The 24981-nt window shown below is 35.4% G+C and overlaps 1 protein-coding gene across 17 annotated transcripts in view; it reads right to left on the bottom strand.

Annotated features, from left to right (window-relative positions):
* Positions 1-24981, bottom strand: part of LOC113891585 (platelet glycoprotein 4) — a 93790-nt gene that overhangs the window by 44703 nt on the left and 24106 nt on the right. For 3 of the 17 annotated variants that reach the window (XM_027539795.1, XM_027539789.1, XM_027539802.1), the window contains exons 1-4: positions 18137-18232; positions 17385-17488; positions 16585-16878; positions 1363-1500 (exon numbers count right to left, since the gene is read on the bottom strand). The exons of 2 other annotated variants lie outside the window; for them this stretch is intronic. The gene's annotated coding sequence lies outside the window, so the exon portion shown is untranslated. Of the gene's footprint in view, positions 1-1362; positions 1501-9662; positions 9977-16584; positions 16879-17384; positions 17489-18136; positions 18234-24981 lie in introns of those variants that run through there. 12 more of the 17 variants (XM_027539803.1, XM_027539792.1, XM_027539805.1 and 9 more) reach the window with 11 other exon arrangements.

The following is a 24981-nucleotide window of genomic DNA, read 5'->3' as shown; positions in this document are numbered from 1 at the left end:
TGAATTAAAAAATACCTTGTGATTAAAATCAGAAAATAGTTACAGAATCAGTTCTTTAAGGAAGAAAGAATCCACAAGATTTTTTGCCTATAGTGTTGCAACTATAACTCCCAAGATAAATTCCAAAATTTTCAGTGCATTCTGTCTAGTACCTCTCTAATTATATTTTATTCCTCTCAGTTTACTTCTATCTGATATCTGTGTATTTAATTTATTGTTCTGGTCTTGTAATGATTCTGGTAAATGAAACAAATTTCTGTGTATTTTTTTTCTCTCATGAAATCCAGTGGACCACTGGACTCTCTATATAACAAAAGTTTTGAAAAAAATTATTTTGGTTATTTTTTGATTGAATATTAAGAGCACTGTTTTTTTTTAACTAATTTAAAACTACACACTAAAGAACTGAAAAGTGCATGCAAAGATTTTAAAAACATTTTTCAATATGTTACTTGATGATTCTAGAAACTGTTTGAAATTTACTTTAGAGAATTTATGCCATTTACAGTTATGTATGAGTTCACTTACTATAATTAATTTATAACTTTTAATTTCTCCAGAATGATTTGTAATTTATTATTATCATTCAAGAAAATAATTTGCTGGTATTTGTAATAAGTTTCCTAAAAACACAAAAACTTCAATTAAAAAAAATTATATTACCAAATTTTATATAATTTATACAGTTATATAAATAAAAATCATTTGGAATTAATATAATTTACCATTCCCAGCAGCAAGTAAAATTCAGTGAGAATGAATTTTTTAAAAATGCTGAAGAGGAATATACCCAAAATATACACTGCTGTTAACCATGTAGACAAAGTCAGGTTCACCAAAATATTGTGACATTAAAAACTAGAAGACTGAATAAACCAAAGGCTCTCTAAAATAGTAAGTACTGAAGAATTGCATATTAGAAAGCATGTTGGCATAAGAGTGTCAAGTGAATTTTAAGAACTAATCTTACTAAACTGATTGTTATTTATGTTGATTTTCATTCATAATTTAAATTAAAAACCATGCATAAATACCCTGAGTAGACAATAAAAGTTCTAAAGTAACAAAATTGGATAGTACATCATTTTAACAAAAGCTGTTTATGCATAAACATAAGGTTTTAAACATCAAGAAGCAACATGATACTGATTATTGGACAAAGTTTTAGTATTTCTTAAACATAAAAGGTAAGGTTGATAACTTTGGAAACAGCACAAACCTAGCTTTTAGGAAAAGCCTAATGATTTCAAAAAACAGTTCCTGCTTACTGCTGCTGTTCTATAACTTTAAGGGTGTGTATATAGTAGTGTCATCTCCTGTCATTTAGGAGACAGAAATTTAAAAAAAATCAGTATGACTTACCTTTAAAAAGACTAAGAAGTATTTTCCGATCAAATGTTCCAACATTTGAACAGTCAGTTCTTAGTAGGACCAAATGGTGTCCTGCAGAAAACCCTACACCGAAATCCTCATTATAAAAAGTGTGTGAGTTTAAATATGCTTTAAGAAAAAAAAAAGAGAGAAAGGCAACGTCAGTCAGATCCCAGTGAGTGGTTTGTTCCAAAAGGAGTTTAAAAAAAAAAAAAGGAAACTGCACACTTCCCACTTAGATTGTGTGCGAGGGGTGTGATAGATCTTAAGGGTCTGTTTTTATATTATCGTGTGGACCTAGTACCTATATCTGAGATCCTCTGCTGTCTTTTTTTTTTTTTTTTCTTTTGGCCATTTTCCCATCCAAGTAAGTCAGAGGCCAGAGACAAAAGGAGCTAACTTGCTGAGCAGCCTTTCATATACTTTTTTATTATATTAATACAGTCATTATTCCAGATGATAAAATGGGCTCGGGGATGGAAAATGTAAATTGGGAAGAATTACCGGACTCACTTTCCTGCTTGAAACACCTATTTCAGGAAGTTTAAATAAAATATACTTTCTATGCATCATTTATCCAAAGTGTGTCAAGCTAATGATTTTGAAAACAGTTGGACTTTGTCAATTAACAAGGATGACAAACAGACTTTAAAAAAGGAAATAGCCTACTGTTCTAACTGGAGGGTCTTCACTATTTATTATTTTCTGTTAGTCTTACAGAAATTTCATGAGCAGAGCAAAATCCTTCTATGAAAACCAAGAAGTTGTATTTCTCTTAGATCTCTTTAGATAAAAAGACAATTTTAAATAATATTTAAATAAAATTTCATATTAAAAGCCATCCTAAATAGTGAAAGTATATAATGAAGTTACTTTTAAAAGAAAGGCATTATTTTAAAATTTCATCAAAAAAGAAGGCCTTAAACTTTTGGGGAGAAAAGACCCGCATGTTAAAATCCCATTCTTAGAAAGAAATTCTCAGAATCCTACAGGGAAAATAAAAATCTTCAGGTTAAACTGTTATCTGTCAGACAGACCAGATGAATAAATGCCTCTAACTCAGCCTTGAAAGACAGCAGCATAACAATAACAGGCAGAAATACATTTACTTCATTAGATCATGTTTAAGCCAGTGCTCACTGGGCTGTTTGTGGTGTTGTGTCTAGGCATGTGTTGTATTCTCTCATTTGCTAGCTGTACAATACAACTGGAAAGGAACCCAAAGCAATGTTTTACCTTGAGCATTGCTTTCTTTTTCCAGGATATTTTTATAGACAAATTTATTTAAAAATTAATGTTATAGAAGTCTTTCGTTATATTGGGATTTTGTTTTTCCAAGTATCACTTAATTAGGATAAAGTAGAAATGGCCTTGTGTAATCTCATTATGATTTATGCTTTTCATTTAAAAAGAATAAAGATTTTAGATAATTTAAAAAGATGATTCCCTTATCGCTGTGACATTTTATCTTTGTTAAAGGTAATATAAAGGCTAGTTTAATAATTATTTTGATTATGAATATCTATTTTATTGTATTTAAGCTGCTTTGATAACATTTCCTTCTCAGCCTTAATTCTCACAAATATACACAAGTACACATGTACACAAATACCCTCCAATGTGACAATTCAGAAATAGCCCACCAACACAGAAGTTCAGATGCTATTTTAAACAGCCTATCTTAAATGCACTGAAAGGATAATTAAATTATATAAAAAATGAACATTGTTAGAGTTAGATATTTCAGAAAAAATACCTGTAAAATTGATACCTAAGCTGACACTGAATTTACTTGAATTACTATTTAATCAGTAGTCTAATGACATCTAAATTCTTTGTCTTTGGAGAGGAAAATGTCACACTTTCCCATGAGCAGCCCAAAGGATCAAATTTGCATTCCCAGAGGCAGCTGTTAACTGTTTTAATACTGTGCACAACAGTTCCTGATACAGGAAGACACAGGAAACCCAGAGCCAAGTAAAATCTGTAATCATATGTCTGTATTTTGAGCAAAATGTTCACCTTGAACAACAAGGCAGAAAACTGCTACACCCATTTCTCAGTAATGCATGCTGGGGTTTTCATTTTTACAAGATTATGTATATGCAATATTTTTAAGGGGTATTTTTATACGAGCGTATACCTTACCTTCTCTAAGTCCACTAGAACACTAGACAGATGTAGCAGAATGAAAGCTCAAACTGTCAGTATGCCAAGTCAGCTTAGGCACAGTGCTTTGCAAACTTTTTACCTGGAAGATCACTTAGAATTTGGAATCAGACAGACTACAGTGACTTGCGATGTACTACCACTAGCTATATTGACTGGGGATTAGGAGTTAACTAACAGTTTATTCTTACTTTCTTAATCAAAAAATGGAGAAAACTAAGAGATCATAATAAGGACTAACTGAGATGGACTGTGTGCAGCACTTGACAGCCGCCTGACTGTGAGGCAACGAAGTGCTTCCCTTCCCCTCAAGTCATTGTCCCTTTCTCCCTTCTGCTCTGATTACTGGAGATCACACAGCACCATCAGACAAGCATTTGACTTTTTTTTTTTTGGTCCTTTCTCTGCATTTGCTAGAATGTTGACTCCATGGAATGAGAGACCCTCGTCTGTTTATTGCACTGCTGAAGCCCCAGGAGCACAGAGCAGGCTCATAGCTGGTAATCAGTTGAATGACTAGACACACATGATTGTCATAACCACAATAATATTTTTGAAAGAAATGAGAATGGCCAGAAATAAGAGGTTATTATATATTTGTTCATACCACAGATATACAGTGCTTTGAGATGAAGGGCATGTGCTATGGAAGTAAATGGACCTAACTCAGAATTTGGAATTCATCCCTTCCTACAGTGTGTGACTTGTTACTACTACTTTGCCTAAGTCATAGTGGAAATAGCTCCCTCTCAGAATTGTTGCAAAGGTGAGAGTAGTAATGTGACGAACTCAGTGCAGTTCTTGACATATATAGTATTTGTTTGATAAATAATTGGTATGGTGATCATTTTCTATTAAGCAAATTTTTATTTTAGGGAATTCATTAAGGTAATATGGACAAGTAAAAAATATTGAATATTATAAAAAGGTATAAAATGAGAAGTCTCATTCAAGCATCAGTTTTATTCCTCAGAAGTGACCAATGTTAGGTATGTCACTACCACCTAGGAATTTTATAAATTTTAAACTTATATATATATATATATATATATAAACTTATATGTATACACTTCTGTATGTTATAAACTTATAAGTATAAACACACAGCATACAGTCATCATTTTACTGATTTCCTAAGTATAAACTTAAAAGTTTATAACACACACATACACACACACACATACATATGGACTAAACCATATACTGAATCACACTTTCTACAACTTGTCTCTTTAATAGGGACTTGGAGATCTTTTCATATCATTGATAGTGTTAACTCTCTTTTTTTCTTTCTCAATTATTGAAAAAATAGTCCTAAAAATGTACCATTGTCTTTTAAATGACCAATATCATATGTAATAGAACTTTTGATTTTTCTTTTTCCATTCTGTTACACCTTTCTTCCCTGGTGGTTCAGAGTAAAGAATCTGCCTGCCAATGTAGGAGACATAGGAGACACGGATTCAATCCCTGTGTCAGGAAGGTCCCCTGGAGGGGGAAATAGCAACCCAATCCAGTGTTCTTGCATGGAGAATCCCATGGACAGAAGCGCCTGGCAGGCTACAGTCCATGGGGTCTCAAAGAGTTGGACATGACTGAACATACACATGTGATGGAAGAACCTGAACAAACTTTTGGCTAACCAAATTATTCTTTGATCTTACAAAAGCAATGCTAAAAATGTATGTACATATATAATTTTGTTTACTGTGCTAGGACACTAATAAAGGGCAGAAAGTGAAATTTCTGGGTGAGAAGTATGTACTTGTTTTGGCAAGGGGAGTTTTACCAAATTTCTGTTCATACATGTATACAACAATATGTGAAAAGGCCCATCTTCATACATCGGTCACACTGCTGCTACTGCTAAGTCACTTCAGTCGTGTCTGACTCTGTGCGACCCCATAGACGGCAGCCCACCAGGCTCCCCCATCCCTGGGATTCTCCAGGCAAGAACACTGGAGTGGGTTGCCATTTCCTTCTCCAATGCATGAAAGTGGAAAGTGAAAGTGAAGTCGCTCAGTCGTGTCTGACTCTTAGCGACCCCATGGACTGCGGCCTACCAGGCTCCTCCGTCTATGGGATTTTCCAGGCAAGAGTACTGGAGTGGGGTGCCATTGCCTTCTCCGTCGGTCACACTGGCTCATAGTAAACTTTCTTTATAATAAGTACTTATTTTATTGCTAAATATTTGAGTGAAGTTTCACCAATTGTCTAAAGCATACTAGCATTTATATTTTTAAACATTTGTGATAGCTTTTCCTTATTAGCTAGTAAGGAAATAACCAGTCTTCTGACATTTGACAATTTTTTTTTAAAGTTTTTTGACTAAACTTTATTGAATTTTTAAATTACTGAAAATTTCCATTTTTATGCCATTAACTTTCACAGTAATTCCCTTTTAAGTATTATGTCATGCTTTGAAATGCTTTCTCCAAAAATAGGAAAAATAATGAACTTTATTCTAGCATTTCTATGGTTTCAAAAATCCTTTAGAACATATTTCTAGATTAGCTGATTCATGGCATGTAACACTTGTGAAGTAAAAGAGGAAGAGTGAAGTACATTGAGTAACTATAAATATTGCAACATATCTGAGAAGCATACAATGGATGCATAGTAGAAGAGGAATTACATGGCATGGCCCAAGTTCTGACCACAGCCCTGTTAATAATAACAATAATAGGTTTTGTGAATGAGCAGCCCACAGTCATATTTCTCATTTCCTTTCTTGTCAAAGAGAGTAACTACAGAACCTACCTACAGCCTCAAGCTGACAAGTCATTCGGCAGATTTGTAAAGCTTTATACAGATTCTATGTAGTAGATAAAAACTTTTAATTGACCCTCTTTTTTTTTTTAACAGTTCAGCAAATGAAAAGAATTTTAGTATCATGTGCGTTACAATTCTAGATTATATGGTTAAGCAAAGACCTATAAATTATGATGATATGCAATAACAGAGTTAACATGTATTGAGGGCTTATCTGCCAGTTGTTGAAATAAGTGTCTCATATAAGTTATCTTATTGACTTATGATACAACCTTGCTATGTTTTTAGACAACTAGTTGAGGTCACACAGCTACTATATGCCATAATAATTAAAACCCATATAGACTGACTAAAGCGCCTATAGTCTTTTCTGAAAGAAAAATGTGTTTGTGTGTGTGTGTGTGTGTGTGTGTGTGTGTGTGTGTGTGTATATATATATATATATATACACACATATATATGAGTTCTTGATCAATACCTAATTTGCATATTCTTTTCAGCACATTTGTTCAAGCTGAATAACAATTTTAAATAGCCTAATATAAAAAAATGATATCTAAGTACAATAAATAAGGAGTGAACAGTGAAAGTATTCTGTAATTAACAGTTAACAGAATTATTTTGAAATTAACTCAAAAAATAAAATTCATTCTGAAGACCTGTAACACATAATACTGCACAGATACACTGTAAAGTATCTTAAAACTTTAGTTACCAGTGTAAAACCATAAGGCAAAATTTGATTTATCACTTTAATCCTTGGGATAGCTAACCATGGAGATTTACACACACACATATTTATGTACATGTATAGCACCACATGGTTATGTGTGCTACACAAATAGATATCTATTTTGCCAATTGCTGCCCTGGTCATTATGGAAGTATTAAACCAATGACAGGTTCTATCTGTTTTATATGATGAGGTGGGGCTTCACATACAGGAATGAAATACGTATGTACATAATTTAAAGAGACTATTACATGCATAAGACATAGACATGATAATGCCAGTGAAAGCTTAAGAGATTAGAATGGAAGTTTTTAATATCACTTTTAAAGGAAAATTTCAAAGGACAACATTAAGGATAATGTGGAATATCTGGGTCATTAAAGTTTAGACTTTAGCTACATCATCTGATGAATCAAAGCACACGATCAAAGTATTGACAAACCTACTGCATTCATGATGTAAATTTTCCCCTATGTTTCCTAGAAGCCATGGTAGGAGCCGTGTATAAAGAGAGAACACCTCTCTATATCTAAATAGTTCTCATATGGGCAGGGCCATATAAATATGTAAATTCCACAGGCCTAAAAATGTTGGCAGATCTAATCTTTATTTGAACTGTTTGCAAAGCTGACTTAACTCTCTGAGGAGGTGGAGAAATGTCAACATTTAAACAATACTAAGAAACTTAAGAAAGTGTTAAGATTTGCATAGTTGTCAGTACAATTTGTGTTCACACAGTGGAAGGGAAATAATTAGGAGGGAACAACAGAAATCTTCAAGTAAGAGGATAGCTTGGCCTCAAAGCTTGGTGTTATGAAATAGTAGGGGGAAAAAATCAATAATCAATAACAAAATATAGTATTTAGTTAAACAGTGTCAGATTGAAAAAATTATATGAGCAATTAATTTGTAATTTCAAGTGGCAGAAATACTAAATTCTTTGAATTAAGGGTACAACAAAGTTTTCTTTTGAGAAATGTCTTCTACGTTATAAATAGTCCCTGTAGGATCTTAAAAAGGAAATAAAATAATTTTAAGAAGAGTTAGAGAATCAATTTACATATTCACAGTGGCTGATGGCTTGATCAAAATGATATGCTTTAAAATGCTAAAGGGTTTTTTTCACTCTTTTTAACTACCAGCAGAAAAAAAAAAAAAGTTGAAGAGCCATGATGAATGTTTAAAACCAGGAAAGAAATTAGATGGATAATGAGAACAGTAATTTTGTTCCATTTACTAAAAACGAGACAACCATACTCTAGTCTGTCTTTTTAACAATTTTGTTAATGTCTGTGCCAACTGATAATCTGTTAAATTTGGAGATATACAACACTTGGGTGTCAGATTCCTGAAAGAGTTAAACTCATACATGAATACACATATGCGCACACACGCACACACACATTTTCCAGGGACAGGGAATAATCAAATTCCTTCTTAAAGCTGAGAAAATACTTTCTAAGAAGCATGTCATATAATAATAATTTTAGAAATCACCACATAGAAAATAGTACATTCCTAATGCCTTTGTTTTTCTGTTCGCTTGAAATGGAAAAGTTTGACCCTTCTGCCCTGACACTTTGAAAAAACATTTAGTACAAACCTTGCATTCAAGTGGCACAGCAGTATTAAACAGTCTATCAAACCCTAAAGTGAAAGTGTTAGTCACTCAGTCATGTCTAACTCTTTGTGACCCCTAGACTGTAGCCTGCCAGACTCCTCCACCATGGGATACTCCAGGCAAGAATACTGAAGTGGGTGGCCATTCCCTTCTCCAGGGGATTTTCCCAACCCAGGTCTCCAGAATTGCAGGCAGATTCTTTACCATTTGAGCCACCAGGGAAGCCCATCACAGTCAAATCAAATCATCATTTTCCCAGATTTGTTCTCAGAGACTTAAGGAGAAGATCTGCTTGTGGTAAAGCCTGAGTTTTCTGTCTTTCAAGAGACCAAAGAGTTTGGATTAGAGTGCTACTTCTCAAATAAACTTCTTCGGAGAACTTGAAATGTATTAAGATTTCGAAGAATCCATAAGTATTCAAAGTTGGAACATCTTACTCTAATTGTATTTTTCATTTTGAACAAAGCTTCGTATAATAGTTTGTAAAAACAAACCAATTCTTGTAACATACATGCACACCCAAATATAGAGTGTATATCTATCTAATATATGTAATAAAACTTCTGGAAGCAAATATTTTCCTGGAAATGTTATAAATCATTTAAAATTATTTCTATATATTTTATTTTCATGACTGTATTCTGTAAATCATAAACATGAAAACCTAAACATAATAAAAATGGAAGACTAGTACTGTTTAATGCATAAGGTAAATTTCATAAAAATCCAGAATTCTAAATTAGCAGAACCCTGCAATTGTCCTGCATGTTTCTCTGTGACACATTTGATTAGCTGCTTAAATGAAGCAAATGACAACTAGTCAGGGATACAGTAACACTTTCCCCTTAGTATCTGCACAAAATTTAATAAATTTTAAGTAAAAGAGAAGTTCAACTTACCTATTAAACTTCATTTTAGCACTCACGTGTTAGTAACCACATTAAAGTTTGCTTCACATTAAGGGGCATTGACAATGGCTTGGATAAAGGAATTTACCTTAGGTTAAGTAGAAACAAATCTTCCAGTTCTTAAGTAGGTTTAGGTAACATCAGCCTTGTCTTTATGAAAGTGTCTGTCATCCTCAGTGTTCTCCAAAAGGCAACCAAGGACTCAAATCGTGCATCCTCTTAACAGATTCCCGAACGTCACTTTGTTAGGAGGTTGTGATTTAAGTAAACAGCAAGTTACGGAATCTGAATTGCTGTGGAATGTCACCCTCAAATGACTCTACTGGCCCGGCTAGTTCTGCACTGCTTGGTACATGTAGCCTCAGAGATTGTTCTAACAACTCTTTTCCTGGCTTTCAGGGCATTCAGTCGTGGTATTTAGTAAGCAAACTCTGCTACTCCACAATGCCTCCTGTTCATGGATAAAGATAAAAATGTGAATCGAGATCCTATCCCAGTGTGTTTCATTGTATTCTGTAATATTCCTTTTGTTAATGGCACACACAAAAATTCCTGTTCAGAGTGAATACACTGGGATTATCATTGTTTTCCAATCTGTGTTACAAGGTTTGGAGCACCGTCCTTCAAGTAGTCTAAGGACTAAAAACATTTTCTGGACAGGTTCCAAGACTGCTGCAGGCCTGTTTTTCCTCTCATTTTCTGCAACCCCTCAGGGAAAACTGGATAATCACAGTAGGTTGTAGAAAAGAGGACTACATTAAAAGTAATATTTGGAGGTGAAATAAGCCCATGGAAACCACACCATTTCATGCAACTCAAAATTAAAAACCACTAAATATTTCCCATGTTATAAAGAAGCCTGTCCCCAAATACTATTTTTATAAGTTTCAGGATAGACTTCTCTCCTCCGCAAGCTTCCCAGTTTTCATTGTTTTCCTTTTTTTCTTCCTTGGTTACCTTGCGTTTACCTATCCTAGTTGATTTTTATTTGACATCTCATTTTTTATCTAATAGTTTTTCAAAATTCAGTGGGGTTTTATGTATATAAATTTGGAATTGCATGCAAATTAACTTACTGCAATTATAAAATCACAGCTATTCCTAAATTACCAGAAACCATAAATTCATTTGGCCCTTCACACCTTTTATTGATATGTTCACATTACCCACTTAACTGGTAGTTTTGTTGTGAAAAACATCCACCCTCCAGTGGTAGTTCAGTACACAATCACAGATTTCCATCTATTACCAAAAACATTTTGGTTATAACTGAACCATATTCTGCCATTTATTTTTTAAATCTCATACTCCCATCTTGTTGGAGTAGGAAATGGCAACCCACTCCAGTTTTCCTGCCTGGGAAATTCCATGGACAGAGGAGCCTGGCGGGCTACAGTCCATGGGGTTGCAAAGACACAATTGTGCACACACACCTTACCATCCTGTATAGTAGAAAACATTTAAATTCTTTATGCTAGGAAACTAAAACCAAATAAAGATTGAACTAAATTTGTGCTATTTACTGAAATTTCTCTGGCTCATTTACCATGTCACGTAGGTTAGGGGAAAAAAATACTGTAGTGATTTTCTTTTTAAGTCTTTTGGTGCAAACTAATTACAGGGAAACCTTTTCTTTTTATGATAAACTATTCCACCATTGAAAATGTCATCCTTTCAGACAATCTTCATCCCATATTAGGTGACTAAAATTAAAATTGAAAATAGACAACATAGTTTTTTTAAAATTCCAATGCATATGTGTTGAGATATGTTTCAGGGAACTGGCTTCAGTTTTTAAAGATGAAACATAATGAATAAATATAACTAAATTCAGCCTTTTTGATTAAATCATAACCTTTAAGGGACATTTCCACATGTTTAAGAATTTCCCAGAGGAAAGGAAGATCATAATGTTTCTTCAAGAACTTATCCTAGCCTAACAGATCATTAGTATATCCTATGTAGTTAGAAGTAACTTGTGTTGCAGAAACCATGAGCAACTGACTTCGCTTTCAGAGATGACTCACAACACTGAGTACAGAAGAAAAGATTCAAAAGTTTATTATCGTGGTACTAACATGATATTTCCATGGAGTCGCAAAGAGTTGGACATGACTGAGTGACTGAACTGAACATGATATTGCCTCTAAAAATGTCAATGTTCTATTTAATATTTTTTTTATTAAATCCCTATTTAATTGTTATAAGTTAAAATGTTATAAGAACTTCAGTGTTATAAAAACATACATCTCCTCAGGACTCACAAAAGCTTTGCTCTTTTGTTCAGTGTGGGTGGGAATGATCTTTTCACTATTATCTCTCCCCATCTTCATATTTATTTGTAATAAGTAAACATGTACGAATGCTGCCAGGAACCATCTTAGAACTTCAAGGAAACTAGGGTGAAAGCCAATGCCCAAGTAACAGGCAAGAGCAGATAAGTTCAGAAGAACAAACAGTTTGATCTAACTGTGCCTACAGAGTGCTAACTCTGAAGTTTTTCAGTTAAGTGAGTGAGTGAAGTTGCTCAGTCATGTCCAACTCTTTGCGACCCTGTGGACTCTAGCCCACCAGGCTCCTCCATCCATGGAATTCTCCAGGCAACAGTACTGGAGTGGGTTGCCATTTCCTTCTCCAGGGGATCTTCCCAACCAAGGGATCGAACCCAGGTCTCCCACACTGCAGGCAGACACTTTAACTTCTGAGCCACCAGGGAAGCCCAGATTATGGACCCCAAATCCCTAAACTGATACAATGGTTTGAGTTGAAAACACTCAAACTCATATCCTGAGATTCTATGTAAAATGTGAACTGTAGATCACACACATTTTAAATAACTAAACATCTAACAAAATTTCTCACTCATTAACTATCATCAAGAAATGTGATTTAATCAATAGGTCCCTAAAAAAAAAGGAAATAAACAGTCCCTACAACATGGTTTTGTATACCATGTGCAACAAGCAGAGGTCTTAATATTAAGCACATACAAAAAGCCACGTGACTGTATTTATTCATCTTTATATCTCCAGAATGCTCTAGTGTCCTACTCATACAAAGTATAACAAAAAAGCTCAGTTCATTGTATACTCATTTATGACTTCCAAGGGAGAAGGTCACAGTGGAACTCTCCATAATATATTCACTGAGAACTGTGTTGGGAATATCTACTTTCATATGCCAGATTTTAAAATAGTTCCTGACACATAATAGGCATTCAAATATTCATCAAATAAATGCCAAAAAACCTATACTACAAGTATCACAACATACATTAAAGAGACATGGGTATGTTAAATACTTTGGCAGAAGAATATATTTACTTTTCCAAGCTATCCAACATAGAATTTAAAAGGACTGGTTATCTGAATTATTAAACAGTCTGGTTCCTCCACACTGAAAAATATTTATTCTCAAGGAGGGCTTATATTGTTCCACAGATATGTATTGAGTAGCTACAGTACAAGGACAAATGACTTACCACTACACGATAAGCTTTTCTCAAATATTATAAATGGTCAGGTGGACCAATTATGTTTATATCTTCATTTCCAGGAATAGACATATTGATTAAAGATTTCAAAAATTTATGAAAATCATTCAATCATAGGCCAAAAATAATGGTTAAATATAGATCATTCCTTGTATTGGGTTTTTTGCCCATCAAAAATTCTAAGTCTCCTGAATATTATACTCTACCATCTAATTTTACATGCCAATCTACTATCTCTTTATAAGCTAACGTGTGATCCCTTGCTAATAGTTTGATCCCTTTGGGTTATTTAGTGCATTTGTACTGGACTGCTCACTTATTTTGTTAAAAAATAGGCCTTTATCCAATTGCACAAATGCACCTCTGTTGAAGGTGCCATGGTAGCCCAGTCATTGGACCCTTAAACAAGGACCCCTGAGAATTGGCTTCTCTGTTCTGATGGCAGTTAATTTAATGAAAATAGCCCACTTTTTGTCTTCCTACTTGTTTCCATCTGTAAGATGAGATATATCATCATTAACATGGGCACTACCCAGGTAAACTGACATACTAGAGGGGTCAAAAATTTTATCAGTTGCACAATTCTGTAGAAATGATGTGTAAAGAAAAGTTGAAAGTAGCAAATGCATCCTTATCGCATAAAAACCTAAGTCACACTGACTCTTTCATTCTCAAGAGAATTTTTAATATGACAAACTCTTATTAAATATCAAAACAAAATGCATAAATGCCAAAACCCAGGAGAAAAGGACAGTAACTAAAACCTTATAGGACTCTAGGCTCAGGAAAGGCTGCTGGGTCCACCTGTGCTACTGGCTGTGATAAACATGAGAGTCGAAATCAATAAGGAGATAAGATAAATACAATTCCCACGTATGAAGAGGTACCGAGGAGATTGCTGTTCTTGAACAACAATGTAAAAAACTGATAAACTGAAAGATACTATTAAAATCTCAAAACATGCCTTGAATCAAAGGAGGCAAAGAGTTGAAAATATACTACAAAGAGCAAATACTTAGACTGACGATGAGATTGCATTCCCCAGTCTTTTCCATTATTGGGAAAATGTGCTTTTCAAATAAATTAATTTTCTAATATATTTGTGTATACAAATTACAAATATAAGATTTTAAAGAGAAATAATGTGGTAAATAATTTTAAAGAAATATATTTATATGTTAAAAGGGGGTTTATAATGTAAAATATCATTGAAATACACTACATATACATGTATGGATAAATTTATGGATTTATAAATATTAATAGAAGTCATTTGTAGAGCCTTTTTATTATCACATAGATGATACACTATACTAGCCCAACTTTCCCATGCTTCTAATTTAGTGCAAATCTTAATGTATGTATAATCAAATTTAGGCAATGGGATAATAACCAGGTGACATAACACATTTCAAGTAACTAAAATTACATAGTGAGCTTAAGCTTAATTTTCTTGTATTTGCTAACTATTATAAGTTATTCTTTTCAAAATTTGGTAAACTGTAGTATTATTTAGCTTGATTGTGTGACTAATAAACAGTCATGTGATGGAAGAGCTGATCGGAATATTCATACTAGAAAAATATGGAGATTTGGCAAAATGCCAGGTAAGTTAGTTTTGCGTTCACTGATAAGTTGGGTTGCTATAGCAAGCCCATAGTCACCAGGTTTCTAAGCAACCTAAGACTCCACAGACTTGAGATACTTAGGAGTCCACTGATCTTTCATCATCCTTAAGGGAAAAATCTGAGAAACTGTGGTACCAATCTCAGTGGAAGTTTCCCCAGTTATCCAGTAGAGCAGTGACCCTTATACAACATCCCCTGTAGTGATAGATTTAATTTATTAAATAATGATGTTCATACTAGAGAATTAATTGATTACCCAAAGTGTAAAGTGGATGAAATTAGGAATGGGAAATGATCAATACCTAGTTTGTTGTGGGCAAACAAATGTGTGTTGAATGAATAAACAAGATTCAACACATAATCCAACTCTCCAAAGTGATTTACATAATGCTGGCATTCATAAAGTCCTTAACTTTATATATATATATATATAATCTGTTTAGTAGCATTACTATAAGGCATGCCTCTCAGTTTTTTTGTTTTATAATCATTTACATTTAGGTAACATACATAATTGTAAGTCTGCAATTATTTGTGAGTTTAATTCAAAATATGGATTGTCTGGAATACTTATGTAACAATATTAACTACCAAAATGTCAGTTAGAATTGTATCTGTCTAAGATGCAAGCAAAGTTGTGAATTAGCCCTTGAATAAGCTTTTATTAACATTTCTGCTGTCTTGACACAGTACTCACTGAGGCAAACCACTGCATCTAATTTTAATTTACAGTTTCCAGCTCTTTAAGGTAATCACAATGAAATAAAATTAAGGTAAGCCTTACAAAACACTGTATAATAATATAGGCTGAAATAAATGTCATTAATAGAAATGATTATATGTGACCAATAAAATGATTAAGTGTGGAATCTGTAAAATTTTACATAATTCTTATACCCGGTTTTCTCTGCCTCCCATTGTCATTTTATGTAGCTTGTTCTTGCCATGAAAAACCTCGTGACAATGATTTGCAAAGAGAAAATTGGCTTTAATTTAATGGCAAATTTTATAATGTTACTGCTTGTATCCTGCTAACTATTGCATTAAAGATTCAGTAGCCCAAGTCAGGTGTACAGTACGATGACTGAGTTTCCCTACCTTGAGGATAAAATAAAATTCCAAAGTCACCTGTCTAGCAAGTCACAGTAACCCCTAATGGACTAGATCCATTCCAGGAATGTCTCGGTACAAAGTGCCTGTGACCTCTACTGGTTGGTGCTGTTCAGTGGCCAAGTCATGTCCGACTCTTTGCTAACCCATGGACTGCAGCACACCAGGCTTCCCTGTCCATGGACGATGATAGATTCTTCTTGTTCCAAGACTGGAAAGAACAACTGCTCTGCCTTACAATCTTAATATGAGAGTCCCAAACATATACAATAACACTCATTATAATTGCCTCTTCAGGTAAAAGTGGCCATCTATAATTTAAGTCTTCCTGGGCATGTATTTTCTTTAGAATAAAAGATAGTTTTTGATCTTTTAATATATTGCTCTACTAAGATATTCCTCCATTGTAGCATGTATACAAGCACAGGTGTGTTGGAAGGTTTAGACAATTTCAAATATTTTTGAATGTCCTCTTATCATCTAATATTTAGTTATTACTGACAACATCATAGCAAAATTACAAAACCTGACCAACTCCTTCTGTTTCCTTTTAGACACAATTTCTTATCTAAAAGCTTGGGACAGGCTTTCTTAATGTCTATACTATCTCATATACTCTATTCATTAGGAGAAGAGAAAAAATGCACATACAACTTAAACTGGACAAGAACAATGCAAAAATCAGATCAAAGTAAGAGACTTTAGTATTACAGGCACTGGTTTTGAGTCCTACTTTGTTAGCTTAGATAACTTCACAGTGATAATATAGGTGTAATTACCAGTTGGAAGTCCGATGAAAAAGTGCAAGGCCACCAGTGTCAACGCACTTTCAGAATGCTGGTTGGAGGACAACGAAATTAACACTGATGACTCTTGTTGTGTCTGCCTCAAGTGCTGGGTCAAATCACCGCTGTACATCCGTCAGCCCCACCTCCAAGTATCCAAGAATGGCTGTGGAATTTTGATTGACACTCCAGTGAGGCAGTGGGATTCCTAAACCAAAGTAAACCCTGCAGCTTGTGTTTGCCAAGCTCTCTAGCTTGAAAATGAGCTTCTCTTCTCCTGGTTCTTTCCTTAAAAAAGAAACAATTACTCTGTGATGCTTAAAGGAACACAGAAGCAACTCCCTCTCCAGAGATATCCCTACTTATTTTCTTATAGCAATTCCCTTGACTGTTTTCATCCTTTGTCTTTGTGTAGGACTTTATAGTCTTCCTAGGAACCACATAACAACATTGCACACTGGCCTTCAGGATAAGAAACAAGGCATCAGTGAATGCGGAAAGCTGGAGATGATAGCAGCATTGGGCAGGGTTTTGCAAAATGGACAAGCTCAAGTTTATGCTAGTTACGACATTCTTTTGCCATGTAAGATTAGCAATGTTTGCTGACTATGCTATTATATATGCAACTCATAAGAAGAAACTAAGATAAATATATTCTAAAAGCAAATCAAGCCATTACAGTATATGCTAAATTAGACAAAAATATGTGATTTTCCTGATAGTACTTAAGGCATTAATTCTTTAAGGATTAATGTTGATGACATGTAGCCTCATACACACACCCACACACATACTTAATGAAAATCTGTTATGTGTCCACTGTGTTCTTAGAATCCTGTCATCAAGAAGAAGAAAGCCTGATCCTTCCAGTGAGATTTTCTGGAATGTACTTCAAAACCTTGAAAATAAAATGCAATGATGGAGTATTGAATACTTTTAATCTAAGTGGACAGCTAACCTAGTTGAGAATATTCATTCTAGAACTGTTTACTTAGCATGTAATCAAAATATGTATTTTAGTTGCCTTTTCTCCTAAACTCTGGAAATTTTCACAATAAATATAACAGAGAGGTTTTCACTGGTGAAATTAATGGTTTCAAAGATTTATGAACTGACCAGAAAAATTACTGGCTAACTCTCTATCCTTATATCACAGGCTATAAGAACCCACCAAGTTTATTGTCTAGCTCTTGATTTCAGGGCATTCCTGGCTGCCTGAGTGGGATTGGACAGTTAGCTGAATTCTATAGTTAGCATGCTGTGTGTGCCCCCGATGAAACTTCCAGGCAAGAACTATTGGGACACTTAGAAGGACAGAGAGTGGGTACTTCACAAATCCCATAGAGCAGGCTGGGGAACCTTGCTATTTAACTGCTTCTTTACTGCTTCTGTTAGAAGCCAGTACTGAGAGGGCTTTCTTTGTACCTGTTTTGAGAAAGATCTGTAGCTCTCCCCACTGTTATTTATTGAAAGCTACCAACATGTACCAAGATAACCCAGTAACAATGTGTGCCCAAATTGGCTTGGATAGGTTAGCAACACTTACCTTAAGGAGCTCATCTTCTAGAGATGTAGCTTAGACACAGAGGACAGTTACACATGAAGATTCTAGAGTAGACAACCACAAGGCTCTGGGCTCACGGGACATCCACATTTACTCATTTATAAATAGCCGTGACTCTTAGTTCAAAGACCTTTCACCCACTTCCATGTATGACACACTTTTTCTCTCTTGCTCGTGACTTTTTATTACAAAATGTGAAGAAATTTTAAGAGTCATCTAATCTTGGTCATTTAACAGATAAAGTTTCAGGGATCTGAAGAAATGCTCGTCTTACATTGCCCTAAGAGCAGTTAAAAAAACAAAGCCCCTCAGCTAAAATATTGCTCTCTTTTTCTCCTGATGTTTCTTTTTGTTTATTTTTATTTTGTATATTTCACCTCTTTTCACATATCTTCTCCCAGGATCTGGCCTGATATTTGCTAGTGTATTACTTTAATATTTTTTGTATGTCATTATACTTTCAGAAGTGCTAGTCAATTTAATATTAATTTCCTGGGTAATTGGAATAGTTTACACCTCTTTGATTCCCAAATACTGTACCCTGTTACTAGAGTGAGGTTAGTTTTTTTCTAAATTATTCTGGTTCCAGTGCTCTTGCCTTTTTAAATTTTATTTTATTTTAAATATGCTTTTTAAATTATCTAAATTAAATTATTAAATATAAAAACAGAATACTATTTATTCCTCCTTATAAGGACAACTTGAAAAATTCTACGAAAGGATAAAGGGGAGGACAAGTATTTGTTGATATATTATTATGGATCAGTTGTCAGGCTAAATACTTCCATGTTATTATTTAAATCTATAGAAAATTCTGTAATTAGGTATGGTTAGCCTACATTTCTACAGAGGAGACAACTGACAGAGAAAATTTAAAAAATTAGATAAATGCTAAGATTTCCAGCATTTTCATGAAATGCATCACCTTAGGTTTATGCATCCAGGTGGCAAGTAATATCAAAGATTAGTCAGAAGACATAAGGATGCATGATCATGAAAGGCAGTTTTTGCCCGTATCTAAATCCTTACCTTGTGTCAGTATAAATCTCTCAGCAGATGCATTGTGCTATGCTACTTTGATGTTTCAAAATTATTTATTATTTTCATATACAAATTATAGTTAAAAACTCATTGGTTCACAGAATTACTTAATTTAAGAAACTATTCCTCCTTGGCACCAGATATTCCTGGGTCCAAAAATTATAAAACTCTAGCTTCATGGAATGGGCAGACACATAGAAAAATTATTATGAAATCATACAAAAGATGGTCTAATAGAAGGTCTATGGTACTGTGAGAAACCTACAGAGGGGGTAGCTTTCAGAAGGGGAAGCTTCACAGAGAACCTAACATCGTAGCTTCTTCCTCAAGCATGAGTCAGAGACCAGTTACCAAGTACTGACTAACACAAAGAACACGTTGTCTAACATAAAGGCAGAGAATATTTCTCCATCCTTCGTAAGATATGGCAGTTTCTGCCAGAAGATAGTGACTTCAAGGAAGAAACTATGAAAAGCTGCTGTGGCAACAAACATATAAGATTAAAGAAATTAATTTCAAATTAATTGAGTGTCCACTTTTTCTAGGCACTGTTAGGGAACAATATGTATATTCACCTTAGAATTTAAAATAAATTTTTATTTAAACTGCCAAAAGTTACAACTTCTATTGCACAAGAACTAAAAATTCTGCTTCAAAACATACAAATTTTTACTTAATATTGAGAAAAGAAAACCATACTGGATGCCTTTTACAAGTAGTTTGTTATGTTACTATTTGGTACCTGTATAGCTTTTAGAAAGCTAATTTAAATTTATTTAAGTTTGTAAGATAGATATATATATATATATATATATATATCTTTGGAAGGATTTCAGTGATGTTTTAAATGAATATTAGACTAAGTATCAAGGGGCAAGTGTTTAAGATACAGATTTCTTGCTGCATAAGGAATATAAATTTTAAAAAATATATTGGTATATTTCTGTGTCTCTTACCAGATCCAAGGGAACATTTCGTGAACAGATGGGCACAATAAGGGATAGAAACAGCAAGGACCTAACAGAAGCAGAAGAGATTAAGAAGAGGTGGCAAGAATACACAGAAGAACTGTACAAAAACGTTTCTAATGACCTGGATAATCACAATGGTGTGGTCACTCACCTAGAGCCAGACATCCTAGAGTGTGAAGTTGAGTGGGCCTTAAAAAGAATCACTACAAACAAAGCTAGAGAAGGTGATAGCATTCCAGCTGAACTATTTCAAATCCTAAGGGATGATGCTATTAAAGTGCTGCACTCAGTATGCCAGCAAATCTGCAGAACTCAGCAGTGGCCACAGGACTGGAAAAGTTCAGTTTTTATTCCAGTTCCAAAGAAAGGCAGTGCCAAGGAATGTTCAAATTACCGTATAATTGCACTCATTTCACATGCTAGCAAGATTATGCTCAAAATCCTTCAAGCTAGGCTTCAGCAGTACATCAATCAAGAACTTCCAGATGTACAAGCTGGGTTTAGAAGAGGCAGAGGAACCAGAAATCAAATTGCCAACATCTGCTGAATCACAGAAAAAGTAAGGGAATTCCAAAAAAACACATCTGCTTCATTGTGACTAAAGGCTTTGACTGGGTGGACAGCAACAAAGTGTGGAAAATTCTTAAAGGGATGGGAACACCTGACCACCTTACCTGCCTCCTGAGAAACCTATATGCAGGACAAGAAACAACAGTTAGTACTGGACATGGGACAATGAACTGGTTCAAAATTGGGAAAGGAGTACATCAAGGCTGTATATTGTCACCCTGCTTAGTTAACATATATGCACAGTACATCATGAGAAATGTTGGGCTGGATAAATCACAAGCTGGAATCAAGACTGCCAGGAGAATATCAACAACCTCAGATATGCAGATGATACCACTCTAATGGCAGAAAGTGAATAGGAACTAAAGAGCCTCTTGATGAAGGTGAAAAAGGTGAGTGAAAAAGCTGGCTTAAAACTCAACTTTTTAAAAACTAAGATCATGGCATTTGGTCACATCACATCAAATCGATGAAGAAAAAGTGGAAACAGTGATAGATTTTATTTTCTTGGACTCCAAAATCACTCCAGACGGTGACTGCAGCCATGAAATTAAAAGATGCTTGCTCCTTGGATTAAAAACCTGTGACAAACCTAGACAGTGTATTAAAACACAGGAATATCGCTTTACCAACATAGATCTGTGTAGTCAAAGCTATGGTTTTTTCAATAGTTAGGTATGGATGTGAGAGTTGGACCATAAAGAAGGCTGAGTGCCAACAAATTGATGCTTTCAAACTGTGGTGTTAGAGAAGACTCTTGAGAGTCCCTTGGACTGCAAAGAGATCAACCTGCTGCTGCTGCTAAGTCGCTTCAGTTGTGTCCGACTCTGTGCGACCCCATAGATGGCAGCCCACCAGGCTTCCCTGTCCCTGGGATTCTCCAAGCAAGAACACTGGAGTGGGTTGCCATTTCCTTCTCCAATGCATGAAAGTGAAAAGTGAAAGGGAAGTCGCTCAGTCGTGTCCGACTCTTAGCAACCCCATGGACTACAGCCTACTAGGCTCCTGAGGAGATCAACCTAGTCAATCCTAAAGGGTATCAACCCTGAATATAAATTGGAAGGACTGATGCTAAAGCTGAAGCTCCAGTACTTTGGCCACCTGATACAAAGAGCCAATTCACTGGGAAAACCCCTGATTCTGGGAAGGATTAAGGGCAGGAGGAGAAGGGGATGACAGAGGATAAGATGGTTGGATGGCATCACTGATTCAATGGACATGAGTTTGGGCAAACTCGGGTAGATAGTGAAGGACAAGAAAGCCTGGCATGCTGCAATTCATGGGGTCGCAGAGTCAGACACAACTTAGCAACAGAACAACAACAAATATCTCCTACTACAGGTAAAGCATATCATCTTACTGGGAATGTTAGGGGTTAGAGAAAGCAAACATTTATATTCAAGGCTAAGGAAATAAGAAACCTGAGGTTGTATAAATGCTAACTCATAATAAGACAGAAACGATACTGCAATTGTATTTTTAAAAGGTAATAAACATGGGGAGAATTTATTTCCATTTGAAAGCACAGAGGAAAAATATTTTGAATTAAAACTTTGTTGGCTCAATAATTTTTACCATAAAACATTCTTACAATATGAATAGTCTATATTGTAGCACTATGTCATAGAAGTTGACTTTTTAGAAATATGGATTTTCCTCTAATCTCTTTTGTTCCTCTCACTTTAAAAGTTTTTTCATACTCCAATACAAACAAAACAAAACTGAGCCCAGTATATAAGAGGACCCAGAATATTTAAATTAAAAGTCATATTCAACAGTTTCCTTACTTCATGATTTCTCAGTCTTACTATTCTCATAACACAGCTCCAAGAGAACGTCCTGGTATGCCTTATTTCCCAAACTTATTTGACCATGTGTCACCCTAGGATATCTTTATTAACATCTACTGGAACAGTGTTTCATAAAGACAGTTGGGGAAGTGCTGAATTAAATTAGAAGGACAATTAACATTTTCTAAGAAAAGGCAAAAGGGAGTATATAGGCGGTATATCTGACTTGAAAGGTTAAGTCTACAAATTATCTTACAATATTTGGTAGGGCTTCCCAAGTGGCACTGGGGGTAAAGAACCTGCCTGCCAATGCAGGAGACATAAGAGACAGGGGTTCAATTCCTGGGTCGGAAAGATTCCCTGAGTAGGAAATGGCAACCCACTCCAGTATTCTTGCCTGGAGAACCCCACGGACAGAGGAGCCTGGCGGGCTACAGTTCATGGGGCCGCCCAGAGTCAGACACTAGTGAAGCGACTTAGCACACGCACATAACCTTTTGTGACCTGTATTTTTTATCTTTGTAAACAGGAAGAATGAAGAAGAGAGGACAGGAAAGACAGAGAGACAGAGAGACTTGAGATAGGGAAAGGGGCAGTCCTTTGGGCTGCAGGAAAAAAGGGAATTCAGACTGCTCTGGGTCTGGCAAGCAAATAAGTTGGTAACTATCGACTTCTTGTGAAGCCCAAATATAGCTATTGTCCACAAAGGGGTTTTATCTTGTAAAAGCTTGCCTGGCTTGATGTCTATTGATCAATTGCCTCTGGCCACACAGGACAGGATCCTTGATGGTTGGTTGGATCTTTTCTTTTTTCATGTGCTCTGGGACACACATTGATAGCCTGGGTTCTGCAGAGGAACTTTGGGACAGAGAGTGAGTGGGTAAGATTGCAGATTGTGGAGACAAGTTGCTGGGTTGATAGTGAGTATCCCAAATGGTCTTGGACCTATTGCTTGACTTCTCTGTGTTTAAGTTTCCTCCTCTAAAAGATGAGGATGATAACAATATTTATTCCATAATACCATGGAGATCAAGTAAGATGAAATATATGCATTTATTAAAACAACTAGTTGTAATTACTGGTATCATTGATAATGGTAATAAAGATGCTATCTCTGTGAAAAAAGTTTTTCTTCTTCACAATCTCAGGTCATTCATTTTAAAATCTACTTTACTGGTGCCAGCCAGTTATAATGCTTTCTGATCATATTCAATTCTAAGCTGTACTAACCTTACCAGACCCAGAGGCAGTATGAGGGCAGCACATTCTTTCTCTGTGTAACCCTCCCTCTGGCCTCTGTCCGGCGGTGTGTCCTCGACTCCTTCCCTCTTCTCTGTTGCTCAACTGAATTTAGGTAATAAGAAGCAGAGTCTTCACAAACTTAGAAAATGAGCTCGTGGTTGCTGGGGGGAAGGGATAGCTAAGGACTTTGGGAAAGTCATGTACACACTGCTGTATTTAAAATGGATAACCAACAAAACCTATTGCATACGCATGAAACTTGTGCTCAATGTTATGTGCCAGCCTGGATGGGAGTGGGGTTAGGGGAGAATGGATGTGCTCAGTCACTCAGTCATATCTGACTCTTTGTGACCCCCATGGACTGTAGCCTGCCAGGCTCCTCTATCCATGGGATTCTCCAGGCAAAAACACTGGAGTGGGTTGCCATTTCCTTCTCCAGGGAGAATGGACACATGTATATATATGGCCGAATCCCTTCACTGCTCACCTGAAATTTCACAACATTGTTAATTGGCTATACTCCATTACAAAATGTTTTTGGTGTTGAAAAAAAAAAAAAAAAAAAAAGGCAGAGTCTTGCTCTCCTCTATCCAATAGGTAACTCCCAAAGTCCTTGGAGACAGGGACTGGACTCTTATTACCCTGAAATTTACAGAGCTTCAATGTTTAAAACCACGAATAAACATTCAGGTATATGGGAAACCTTGTAGAATGAGATTACAGGCCAAATAATTATTTAGGTCTAATTGAAAATACCACCTAAATGGTGTCTAATGTCCTGTCGTCCTTTGACTATATATAACCAAAGCTATTTCTGATGAGTACTTTTATATTTTTTAAATATTGAGCTTATTTGAGCAAAAATCATTTTGAATCTGGAAGCATCCAATCCAGCAGATAGAAAGGAGCTCCAAATATTATGTATAAAATAGTAAGTAATGAGACCCTGGGTGTTCATTGGAAGGACTGATGCTGAAGCTGAAACTCCAATACTTTGGCCACCTCATGTGAAGAATTGACTCATTGGAAAAGACTTTAATTCTTGGAGGGATTGGGGGCAGGAGGAGAAGAGGACGACAGAGGATGAGATGGCGGGATGGCATCACCGACTCGATGGACATGAGTCTGAGTGAACTCTGGGAGTTGGTGATGGACAGGGAGGCCTGGCATGCTGTGATTCATGGGGTCACAAAGAGTCAGACACGACTGAGTG

This window comes from Bos indicus x Bos taurus, chromosome 4, assembly GCF_003369695.1.
Source record: "Bos indicus x Bos taurus breed Angus x Brahman F1 hybrid chromosome 4, Bos_hybrid_MaternalHap_v2.0, whole genome shotgun sequence".
Classification (NCBI taxonomy): domain Eukaryota; kingdom Metazoa; phylum Chordata; class Mammalia; order Artiodactyla; family Bovidae; genus Bos; species Bos indicus x Bos taurus.
Note: the sequence above shows the minus strand (reverse complement) of the source record. Positions and strands in the feature narration are given on the sequence as shown.